General features: G+C 44.2%; 1 pseudogene; it reads left to right on the forward strand.

The window, feature by feature from the left end:
- The window catches only part of LOC117484599, a 55742-nt pseudogene that overhangs the window by 22563 nt on the left and 20446 nt on the right, over positions 1-12733 (forward strand).

The following is a 12733-nucleotide window of genomic DNA, read 5'->3' on the forward strand; positions in this document are numbered from 1 at the left end:
TAGACAGGATGTCATTTGTACATAAAAACTCCTTTACCTGTTCACTCACTAGGCGTTCAAGAACCTTAGCCAGAACTGATCATTTAGAGATTGGCCTATAATTATTTAATAAAGTGGCCTCCCCTCCTTTCAGTAGAGGCAGGACATACGCTGACTTCCATACTTTAGGAATTGTGTTTGTGCTGAGGGAGAGGTTAGAAAGAGAAGTGAGTAAAGGGGCAGGAAGTTGGTCGTGTTCAGGGTGTTGTTTAAATGTGGGTTCAATCCAGCTGTTCTGACAGGTTGTTTGTGACTCACCTGAGCTGCTGAACTGGAACATTCAGTTCCTCTGCACCTGCTCACCTCTCCATTAACTCAACCTGTCTCAGAACATGGTGTCTTTAATAACACCTTCATGGCTTCAGGCTTATTGTCTCATTATCAAACAGGTTATTAACAGGCGGGCGGGGCGATGGTGAATAATATCTTGGTACTTATTTAGTGGTGATTGATACCAAGCAGGGCCGTTTCTTCCTATAGGCGGACTATTCAGATGCATAGGGCCCCCGCGGCCACTAGGGGGCCCCCAAGCTGAACGTTCAGGTTCAGCCTCAATATATTTGGGGAGAATTCAAATGAGCCGTCTTTATTTGTAGACAGCCAAGCCCCCTCCTCTGTTCGGTGAAGCATTATATGCTTACAAATCTAATGTAGGATATAAACTAGGGGTGTGACGGTTCACAAACATTTCTGTTCGGTACGTACCTCGGTTTTTAGGTCACGGTTCGGTACGTTTTCGGTACAGCAGAAAAAATGATCACAAAACATAAAATATTTTTTGGGGGTTTTTAATTTATTATTAAACTGTGAATAATGTATTCACTCAAATAAATACAGAATATAATAAAATAGACATTAAGGTGCAGCATTTCGATGAACTGAAATAATCTGTATTTGAACTTTACTGTACTAGCACCTAAGCAGCCTTGACGTTAGGCTTGTCATTGTATTTTCATGTTTCTTTAAGAAAGATGAACTTGTCCACATTGCTTGCTGAAAGGGCAGATCTGCTGGCACTAACAATGTCTCCTGCTGTGGAGAACACCCTCTCTCTAGGGACAGAGGTAGCAGATACAGGTAGCGCTTTGCTAACATGGCAACATAAGGATATTTGCTGTTTGTAATAGCTTTGGCTCGGTCTGAACTTTTTGCGAGTGGTGGAGGCTTAAATGCTAGTGGGAGTTGGGTTTGCACTTCAGTCTTTTTTCTTTTGGTACCGGTGATATTCACGTTCGGGTGATGCCTTTTCAAATGAGTGTGCAAGTTTGATGTATTGCCAGCCGCGTAACCAATGTTAGTTGAAGAATGCCAACAAACAGCTTTGGTTCGGTCCACCTGTCTTTGTCCGTCATCCTTGTACGTAACTGCGAAACCAAAATGTTCCCAAACCGGAGACTTCAATGATGCTGGAGGATCTTCCAGCTCAACTTTATCTGCAGTCGCCATTTCGACAGTTCCTGAAATTACTGACTACATTTGAACGCATCCCTGTGACCAGCTCTCATAGTATGCCTCTCGTCCAATGAAATGACTTGGTCGGTCTATGACGCGTTGAACCCAATGGGAGCATATTACTCTGAATGCTGCGACGCAGCACCTGAGATTACTTCCAAAGTTGTTCACGTTCTCAATTTTTTTAATACGTTTAACGTTATATTCATTTGGTACACTTCGGTACACACGTGTACCGAACCGAAGGGCCCATACCGAATATTCTCGGTACGAATACGTATACAGTTACACCCCTAATATAAACACAACTAAACTGCAATGATAGCAAAGCTGTGGCTTGTGTTTGTGGGGATCAATAAAGTCAGATCAAGGTGGCTTTTATTTTGAAGGCAGTTCTTCATGGCTTTTATTTTGAAATCAGTTCTTCATGGCTTTTATTTTGAAGGCAGTTCTTCATGGCTTTTATTTTGAAATCAGTTCTTCATGGCTTTTATTTTGAAATCAGTTCTTCATGGCTTTTATTTTGAAGGCAGTTCTTCATGGCTTTTATTTTGAAGGCAGTTCTTCATGGCTTTTATTTTGAAGGCAGTTCTTCATGGCTTTTATTTTGAAGGCAGTTCTTCATGTCTTTTATTTTGAAGGCAGTTCTTCATGTCGCTCTTAATCCAAAGGCAGTTTATCTGATTTGTTCAAAGTTGATATTTTTTCTAAAACCGTATTTAATATTTTTTTTCCAGGTGTGATCTCCAAGTGTGACTCGGGCCAGGACTCCCCCTCCCCCTCCTCCACCCCCCACACTCGGGGGGGTTTCTCCTCCCCCCCCACCACGCCTCGAGCAGGTCCCCCCCCTCAGGGCCCCCTCCCCCAGCTTCTCTTCCCCCCCCAGCTCCCTCGTGTCCCTCCCACCCCCCCCTCTCACCTGGGACCCCCCTTCCCCCCCTCTCACCTGGGACCCCCCTCTCATCTGGGACCCCCCTTCCCCCCCTCTCACCTGGGACCCCCCTTCCCCCCCTCTCACCTGGGACCCCCATTCCCCCCCCTCTCACCTGGGACCCCCCCCCTTCCCCCTGTCAGCTGAGGCCCCCCCCCAGGGCCTCACCTCCCTGCCCCCCCCAGGCCTGACGCACCCCGGCCTCCCCTCCATGCTGCAGAGCCCCCCCGCCCTCATCAAGGTAAGCAGAGGAAACTGTATCTGTTAAGGATGATACATGCTTTTATTTTGAAATGTTAGTATACATTAAAATAGTTTACACATTTTATGGAGAATATTTTAAATTCCAGTTTTAGTCGCTACAAGGTCACTTTTATTTTGAAATTAGATATTGGTCACTTTTATTTTGAAGTATTAGTATACATTAAAATAGTATATGAGAATAGAGCAAATGTGTATTTTAAATTCCGGTTTTAGTCTCTTTTATTTTGTAAGTAGTTCTTGGTCACTTTTATTTTGAAATCGATTCAAGGTCACTTTTATTTTGAAGTAAGGAGAGGAAAGCAGCTGTAACATATAAACTGTTTTTATTAAGGATGATACATGCTTTTATTTTGAAATGTTAGTGTACATTAAAATAGTATATGAGAATAGGGCAAATGGTTATTTTACATTCCAGTTTTAGTCGCTTTTATTTTGAAAGTTAGATCTAAGTCACTTTTTAAAATCAGATCTAGGTCACTTTTTAAAATCAGATCTAGGTCACTTTTTTTTTTCAAGTAAATTCTCAATGACTTTCTTTTGAATGAACATCTTTGTCTCTAAGATGAGTGTGACTCTTTAAAGCTGCCTCCCCACTAACCCCTCCCCTAAACTCCCCCTCCGTCCGGCAGCAGAGGAAGAGTCAGAAGAGGAAAGCCGACACCACGACTCCCGCCAACGACCAGCTCAGCGAGTCCTCGCCCGCCGACGCCCGGCCGCGGCGCGACAGCATCCGCCCGGCCAAGACGCCCAGGAAGGAGGCGTCTCAGCCGGACTCCCAGCTGCACCCGGGCGGGGGGGCGCTGCTGGGGGCGGGGGGCGGGTCTCTGAGCAGGCAGGAGCAGATGAGGTCCTGTAACAGAGTCCTCAAAGAACTGATGTCTAAGAAACACATCGGATACGCATGGCCCTTCTACAAGCCGGTGGACGCCCGAGCGCTGGGGCTGCACGACTACCACGACATCATCAAGCACCCCATGGACCTGAGCACTGTGAAGGTCAGTACTACAGAGTACTACACACTGTGTACAAGTACTCACACCCCATGGACCTGAGCACTGTGAAGGTCAGTACTACAGAGTACTACACACTGTGTACAAGTACTCACACCCCATGGACCTGAGCACTGTGAAGGTCAGTACTACAGAGTACTACACACTGTGTACAAGTACTCACACCCCATGGACCTGAGCACTGTGAAGGTCAGTACTACAGAGTACTACACACTGTGTACAAGTACTCACACCCCATGGGACCTGAGCACTGTGAAGGTCAGTACTACAGAGTACTACACACTGTGTACAAGTACTCACACCCCATGGACCTGAGCACTGTGAAGGTCAGTACTACAGAGTACTACACACTGTGTACAAGTACTCACACCCCATGGACCTGAGCACTGTGAAGGTCAGTACTACAGAGTACTACACACTGTGTACAAGTACTCACACCCCATGGACCTGAGCACTGTGAAGGTCAGTACTACAGAGTACTACACACTGTGTACAAGTACTCACACCCCATGGACCTGAGCACTGTGAAGGTCAGTACTACAGAGTACTACACACTGTGTACAAGTACTCACACCCCATGGACCTGAGCACTGTGAAGGTCAGTACTACAGAGTACTACACACTGTGTACAAGTACTCACACCCCATGGACCTGAGCACTGTGAAGGTCAGTACTACAGAGTACTACACACTGTGTACAAGTACTCACACCCCATGGACCTGAGCACTGTGAAGGTCAGTACTACAGAGTACTACACACTGTGTACAAGTACTCACACCCCATGGACCTGAGCACTGTGAAGGTCAGTACTACAGAGTACTACACACTGTGTACAAGTACTCACACCCCATGGACCTGAGCACTGTGAAGGTCAGTACTACAGAGTACTACACACTGTTACAATTACTCACACCCCATGGACCTGAGCACTGTGAAGGTCAGTACTACAGAGTACTACACACTGTGTACAAGTACTCACACCCCATGGACCTGAGCACTGTGAAGGTCAGTACTACAGAGTACTACACACTGTGTACTCACACCCGTGTGTGTGTGTGTGTGTGTGTGTGTGTGTGTGTGTGTGTGTGTGTGTGTGTGTGTGTGTGTGTGTGTGTGTGTGTGTTGTGTGTGTGTGTGTGGTGTGTGTGTGTGTGTGTGTGTGTGTGTTGTGTGTGTGTGTGTGTTGTGTGGGTGTTGTGTGTGTTGTGTGTGTGTGTGTGGTGTGTGTGTGTGTGTGGGTGTGTGTGTGGTGATGTGTGTGTGTGTGTGTGTGGTGTGTGTGTGTGTGTGTGTGTGTGTGTGTGTGTGTGTGTGTGTGTGTGTCAGAAAAAGCTTGACGGCCGGCAGTACCGAGACGCTCCGGAGTTCGCTGCTGACGTCCGGGTGATGTTCTCCAACTGCTACAAGTACAACCCCCCCGACCACGACGTGGTCAACATGGCCCGAAAACTACAGGTGAGGAGCGGGTGGTGTGCAAAACGCATTGTGAAATCTGTACGGGAGGGGATCGGGGCCACATGGGATTTAGATCTGACCTAAAGTGAAACATGTTCTAAGTTTAAAGAATTCTGAGTTTGAAATCTGAATTCAGAATGAGATCTGACCAAAAGTGTTTATTGTAAAAGCGCATGTCGTTCTGAGACTAACGTCAGACGTCTGAATTCACGTCTTATTTTATATTCTGAATTATCTTTTTTCTCTTTTTCTGAAAAACTAAATTCTGAGATCATTTTTTCAGAAAAGAAAGGAAACATTTTATTTTTTTATTATTAAAATCTCAGATTAAAGTCAGTTTTCTGACTTTTGGTCAGATCTTAAAAAAACTAAACACAAAAAGTTCACATTCATGGTTAAAGGTGAACACAGAGTGCGTTGCCCTGCAGGAAGTCCATATACGTGCTGTTTCATAATCAGATCAGAGTCTGGTTTCTTGCAGGAAGATGAGATCAGAAGTCCTTTATAGATCCCATGTTGGGAACAGTGTGTGTTGCAGCTTAAAGAGACAAGCCATTGTACGATACAAATTAAAAGACAAGAAATAAACATTCCAAAATGTAAATATCTCAATAGAAATAAAATAGCATTACAAAAAGTAGAAAATGTACCCGTTGAAGTCACTCAGTCTGCTCACTGTCTCTCCTCCCTCAGGACGTGTTTGAGATGCGTTTCGCTAAGATGCCGGACGAGCCCGAGGACCGGACCCCGACCCCCGCCCCCTCCTCCGTTCTGCACCCCGCCCCCTCCTCTGCTCTGCACCCCGCCCCCTGCATACGACAAGCCCCGGCCCCTCCCGCCGTCTCCGAGGACTCCAGCTCCAGCTCCTCCGAGTCCGAGTCGTCGGGCGGAGACTCGAACCACGAGCGGGAGCACCGATTGGTCGAGTTACAGGAACAGGTCAGAGTGGGGAGATTACTAATCAAATAGGATAGAAATAGGAAAATTAGGACCTAAATGTGTTTCCTTTAGGAGGAAGAACTCTCAAGATTATGAGAGATGAACTAAAGTACATTTATATTACAAATAAATTAAAAGTTTATTAAGCCATAAAATAAAATAGAACATTCTCCGGGAATAACAGAAAGAAAAAAACACATTTAAGGCGAGACACGGCAGGCAAAAACATCGGAAGTGCTACTGAAAAGTCCACTTCAGTAGCACTTACATGCACCAAACCTTCCAGTTTTATTCCTATCAATATGCTGAAGGTTTTTTACAGAAAAGTTTGTTCATATATCATTCATAGCCTGAATTATATAACATTTTATACCTAAAAACATGGCGAAAATTGATATTTTATGGCAGTATTTCTGATTTATGGAGTGATAAAAAGGGATCCCTTCTGTAGAAACTTTAGATTCTAATATGACTACAAAAGGAAATAAGAATTTTGAACCTGATTTTATCCAATGTTCAGATTTGTGTTCCTGAAATGTATTAAAATATGTGCATATTTAGTGACATTATGGCTCATTTGCATATTTAAACATGCTATTTCAGAAAACGTGTAATACAAAAAACAATTGTCTTAATGTAAGTAATTAACTGGAGAAATGTCATGCTGATATCTTTAAGTTACAAAAATGACCCTATTCACCTGTAGTGTCTCGCCTTGAGATTAAAAAGACGTATTATTCTTTGACATTAATGTGTCTTTAGTGTCAAGATATTTTCTCAGATTGAACATTACAAGGAGAAGAAATACTAATGTATAAGGAAACATTGCAGTTTGCCATATTACCTGCATGAAATTAAGGATTCCTTGCAGATTTTCCTACTAAATTGTATAAAATTCATTCAGAGGTGAAACTTGGCTCATTTATTTTGATCATACAATTCATACAAACACATTTAAATGATAAAAACCAGACTGTGAGAACACCAAACAAACAGCTACCAACAGACTATACAACTAAAACCCAAATGCATGTATTAAATATAAGAGACTAGAGAGAGTTTAACACGATTACGGGTTGATATCTTTATAGAGGAGAATTGCCTAAAATGTGCACTGAATTATTCGGGTCTTATCAAATGTTTGTTTATTTTTAACGATGCAATACATGAGAGTAACACATGCGTCACTTCCGGGCAAAAGTTACGGCTCCGCCCACTTTTGGGGGAAAACAAAACAAACTCTGAAGTTTTTGCCAATCCGATCAGAAATGTTTGAAAACCGCTGATTTGTTGATCTTCAAAAAGCCAATTAAACAATTACATTAAGCCATTTGGAAATCGACGATCGGGCTCGATGTATGGTTAAACATAGCAGTAGGCCAGGGGTGTCAAACTCAAGGCCCGGGGGCCAAATCCGGCCCGAGACTTCATTTCATGTGGCCCACAAGAGCTCTGAAAGAATATAATATGTTTATTATACGGTTACATGCCGCTTTACAGAAGCACGTTGCCCATAAACTACATGTCCCACAATGCATCTCAAACTTTACTTTTTTCTCAGAATTTGACTTTTTCTTTTTTTAATGTTATTGTGACATTCTCACTGAAGAGACTTGCAATTATTTGCCCTAGACTTCTGCTTTCAGACGTTGTTAATTATGAAGTTATTACCCTATCTGATAATAATCCAATGCAGAGGCAATCATGTAATATCATACATTATTTTATTTATGTTAAATATTTATATATGTATTTTTATATAGTCTTAAAGTTACAACCGGCCCTTTGAGTGCAGCCATAATGCTGATGTGGCCCGCGATGAAATTGAGTTTGACACCCCTGCAGTAGGCGATGGATGTCCATAGATGAGAGTAACATCTACGTCACTTTACGGCCCCGCCCACTTTTGGGGGAAACAACGCTGTCATTTGAACGGCGATGGAGCCTGAAGCCACAGAGCTCTTCTTTGTCCTTAGAGGAAGTTCAGAAACACGTAACTCTGGATTTGTTTTAATGTTTGAGGAGCAATAAACGACCCAGCAGCTTGTTGGCGTGATCAAACTATTACTTTCCGCCTCGCTCATGAGAGTAACAGCTGGAGAAATGACGGCCTCGCATACTGATTTTTATTTAACCATATATAAAAGTGGGCGGGGCCTACTGTTCGCCCGGAAGTGACGTAGGTGTTACTCTCATGTATCGCTACTGAAGAGGATTGGGGCCACGTTTTATTTGTTCTTCAGAGATCCGACCAAAAAGGATTGTTTTTTTCTGACAATAATCTCAGAATTCTGGAATTAAAATAGTTATTTCAGAAAAACTAAATTCTGAGATGTTCCTGGTAGAGTGGGAGGTTGTTCTGAATATCTTTCTGTGTGTTTGCAGCTGAAGGCGGTCCACGAGCAGCTGGCCGCCCTCTCGCAGCCCCCCCCCAAACCCAAGAAGAAAGAGAAGGAGAAAGAGAAGAAGAAGGAGAAGGAGAAGGAGAAAGAGAAAGAGAAGGAGAAGGAGAAGAAGCACAAGAAGAAGATGGAGGAGCCGCTGGAGCCCCCCCCCTCCATGACGCTTCAGACCTCCAAGAAAAACAAGAGCAGCAAAGAGCCCGTGGTCCTGAAGAAGGAGCGCAAAAAACCCGGGTAGGTGGGAGGGGTCGGAGAAAAGTCAGAGGGAGGGGTCGGAGAAAAGTCAGAGTGAGGGGTCGGAGAAAAGTCAGAGGGAGGGGTCGGAGAAAAGTCAGAGGGAGGGGTCGGAGAAAAGTCAGAGTGAGGGGTCGGAGAAAAGTCAGAGGGAGGGGGTCGGAGAAAAGTCAGAGTGGACGGGGTCGGAGAGAAAAGTCAGGAGTGAGGGGTCGGAGAAAAGTCAGCGTGAGGGGGTCGGAGAAAAGTCAGGAGGGTCGGAGAAAAGTCAGAGTGAGGGGTCGGAGAAAAGTCAGAGTGAGGGGTCGGAGAAAAGTCAGAGTGAGGGGTCGGAGAAAAGTCAGAGGGAGGGGTCGGAGAAAAGTCAGAGTGAGGGGTCGGAGAAAAGTCAGAGGGAGGGGTCGGAGAAAAGTCAGAGGGAGGGGTCGGAGAAAAGTCAGAGTGAGGGGTCGGAGAAAAGTCAGAGGGAGGGGTCGGAGAAAAGTCAGAGTGAGGGGTCGGAGAAAAGTCAGAGTGAGGGGTCGGAGAAAAGTCAGAGTGAGGGGTCGGAGAAAAGTCAGAGTGAGGGGTCGGAGAAAAGTCAGAGTGAGGGGTCGGAGAAAAGTCAGAGGGAGGGGTCGGAGAAAAGTCAGAGGGAGGGGTCGGAGAAAAGTCAGTGTTGAGAAATAACTTCCATATTCTCTCTGAGAGCAAAGGAGATGAACTGAGGAGTGGGTCCTTCAGGAGGAAAGACTCGAACATGGGGGAGTCACTAAAGTACATTTATATTTGAAATAACTTCAAGTTTATAACGCCATAAATAAAATAAAGATATATAACATTGTCTGGTAATAACAGAAGAAAAGAACACATTCAAGAGACACACAACATATTCTCTCAGATTAAAGGACAAGAAATACAACTTTATAAGGAAAGATTGCAGTTTGCTCGATAAAGAAACGTAATGAATCTGAAAGAAATTATTAAAGTCACACATTTCCATTTGAAAGAATAAAATCATTAAAGAGCATCCAGACTGGGAAGAGAGAGATGGCCGGTAATTTGACCGGTTTAGGTTTAGGACTCTTAGGGTTTTTCTCAATGTCGAGGACGCTTGCTTGGTAGCACATGTCTTCCGAGTCAGGTCCTTCAGAAGCGAGGCAAGAATCCTTCCTAGCCTCGGAAAACGACGAATTGTGGAACAGGCTAACAGGCTAACAGGCTAACAGGTGTGCGTCATATGCGAGGCCCCGCCTTAAATGGAGCGCGATTTCCGCCAAAGATTTTGGAAATTGGTCCGTGCGCAAAGCATTGTGGGGATTTTAAGACCGCGGAGGATACACATGTGCAGCCTCGAAATTTCTCGCTACGAAGGACACCGGCCTCGGTAGAACTCCAAGAATCCTGGACATTGGAACAGTCCTTCAGCGGGACTCGATGAAGTAGCATCCTTGAAATAGTGGCTCTGGAGCAGCCAGAGTTCCCGTTAGCCGGTAATCACCGGACTATGACCGGTAAAATATGCTGAAGACCGGCAAATCTAAATCTCTCCGGTCAAAATGATTTCCCCTTAGCGCAATACCGCATCAGTTGCTCCACTTATGTGACAGACAAGAAGAGTACGTGACAGACAAGAAGAGTACGTGACAGACAAGAAGAGTCATTCTAATGTCTAACACGTGGAGAAAGAGTGTCCTGTATGGGTTGATTGTGCGTTGATCTGTTGGTAATGCCTCGGGGTTCCGGTGGGCATGTAAACAAATGCATAATGCTGCGCTATACTTTGCGGCCTCACCCCGTTGCATAGCGACGCTTATTGTTTAGGTGTCTTTTGATAAGCAGGTAGTCATATCATTAGCTAGATCTGATCGATATGGAGATAAACGCGAGTCTAATCTGACGGGAGAGAGAGAGATCAGCTGCTGCTGACAAGTCGACACGCAGCTCTGCATGATCACCTGCAGCGGTGAGCGGAGCAACACACACACTTCAGGTTAGAACATCACGTAGCTATTTTAATGACCTCTCAAACTACCTAAACTAGTTATAGATACGTTTAGTTTTACTGTCGGGTCACTCATTACTGATCCGCGAGCTGCATGATACTGACGGGCTGTCAGGAGAGGGGGAGAGCGCTCCGTTTATTATTCCCGTGTTATAAGTTACTGAACACTTTTGAATAATGTAGTTAATCTATATTTAGTTTGTTTAATATCGAATCATATCAATTTGTTTTAAAGCTCAATAAATAACATAGAAGACTTTTGACCGGCACTTTTCTACTTTTGTCCGGAAGATTTCAACTTTAACGGACATTTTGACCGGCGAAAAAATATTCTAACGGGAACTCTGGGAGCAGCCTTCCTCGACATTGAGAAACACCCTTGGAACCTCTTTAGTCTCTTTAGCTGTTTCCTGTGTCTCTCAGATGTTCTAATAACTGGAGCGTATGTAATCCTTTGCCCTGCAGGAAGAAGGAAGTAGTTAAACACAGTCGCCCGCTCGTGGCTCCTCAGCCCGGCCCGACGCCGCTCGTCCCCTCGGCCGCTCTGGAAGCAGAGGATGAACTGGGTGAGTCCAAATATCCCTCTATTCACCTGGAGATCAGAATCAGGTGTATCACCAGGTGGGTTTACATGTACGAGGAATTTGACTTGATGTCATGGTGCGTACAGAAAAGCAAAACAAACAAGAAAACACAGATAGAAAACTATTTGAAGAAAACTATAATTACATTAAAAAAATATTTAAAATATAGGATGCCAGTAAGGATGCTAGTAAGGATGCCAGTAAGGATGCCAGTAAGGATGCTAGTAAGGATGCTAGTAAGGATGCCAGTAAGGATGCCAGTAAGGATGCCAGTAAGGATGCCAGTAAGGATGCGAGATAATAACAGATATTAAAGGGGTACATTTAAAATCGACCCTTTTGAAAGTGTTTTTTCAGACCTGCTGTTGTGGAATCTAACCGCTTGGGGTTTTATTCAGTATTTATAATACCCCGGCCATGTTTCCTCCCCAGATGTGTTCGGGGCCGTCTCGTCGGAGCGGGGGAAGCCGATGTCGTACGAGGAGAAGCGGCAGCTGAGTCTGGACATCAACAAGCTGCCCGGAGACAAGCTGGGCCGAGTCGTTCACATCATCCAGACCCGAGAGCCGTCGCTGAAGAACTCCAACCCCGACGAGATCGAGATCGACTTCGAAACGCTGAAGCCGTCCACGCTGCGGGAGCTGGAGAAGTACGTGTGCACCTGCCTGAAGAAGAAGAAGAAGACGTCAGGTAGGATGACTCATTGTTGGGAAAATACTGAATGTCCTCTTCCAACATGAGTAACATGATAACAAAGGTATCCCAACTGTAGTGTACATGACAGGATGTGTGATTACCTACAAGAACTATTCCTCCATCTTGTGACTGTGTAACTCCCTCTCTTGGATATCAGCATGTGAAGGACACTGCTCAGGAACTAGTTGATGCTCTGTATGTGATGACTACTTCCATTCTGGAGAGGATCACAGATACATGGATCCTGAGGTTGAAGCTCAAGCTGGTGACCAGTGATTATTCATATTTTTAAGTATTCAGAAAAAGTCATAATTTTGAGAAAAAGTCATAATTTTGAGAAAAAGCCATAATTTTGAGAAAAAAGTCAGGATTTCGAGATTTTGAGAAAAAAGTCAGGATTTTCGAGATTTTGAGAAAAAAAGACAGAATTTTGAGAAAAAAGTCAGGATTTTGAGAAAAAGTCAGGATTTTCGAGATTTTGAGAAAAAGCCATCATTTTGAGATTTTGAGAAAAAAGTCAGGATTTTGAGAAAAAGACATAATTTTAAGATTTTGAGAAAAAAGTCAGGATTTTCGAGATTTTGAGAAAAAAAGTCAGGATTTTGAGAAAAAACTCAGCATTTTGTACATGACAGGATTTATGATTACCGACAAGAACCTGTATTCCTCCATCTTGTGACTGTGTAACTCCCTCTTGGATATCAGCATGTGAAGGACACTGTTCAGGAACTAGTTGATGCTCT

The sequence above is a fragment of the Trematomus bernacchii genome, unplaced genomic scaffold (genome assembly GCF_902827165.1).
Source record: "Trematomus bernacchii unplaced genomic scaffold, fTreBer1.1, whole genome shotgun sequence".
NCBI classification, from domain to species: domain Eukaryota; kingdom Metazoa; phylum Chordata; class Actinopteri; order Perciformes; family Nototheniidae; genus Trematomus; species Trematomus bernacchii.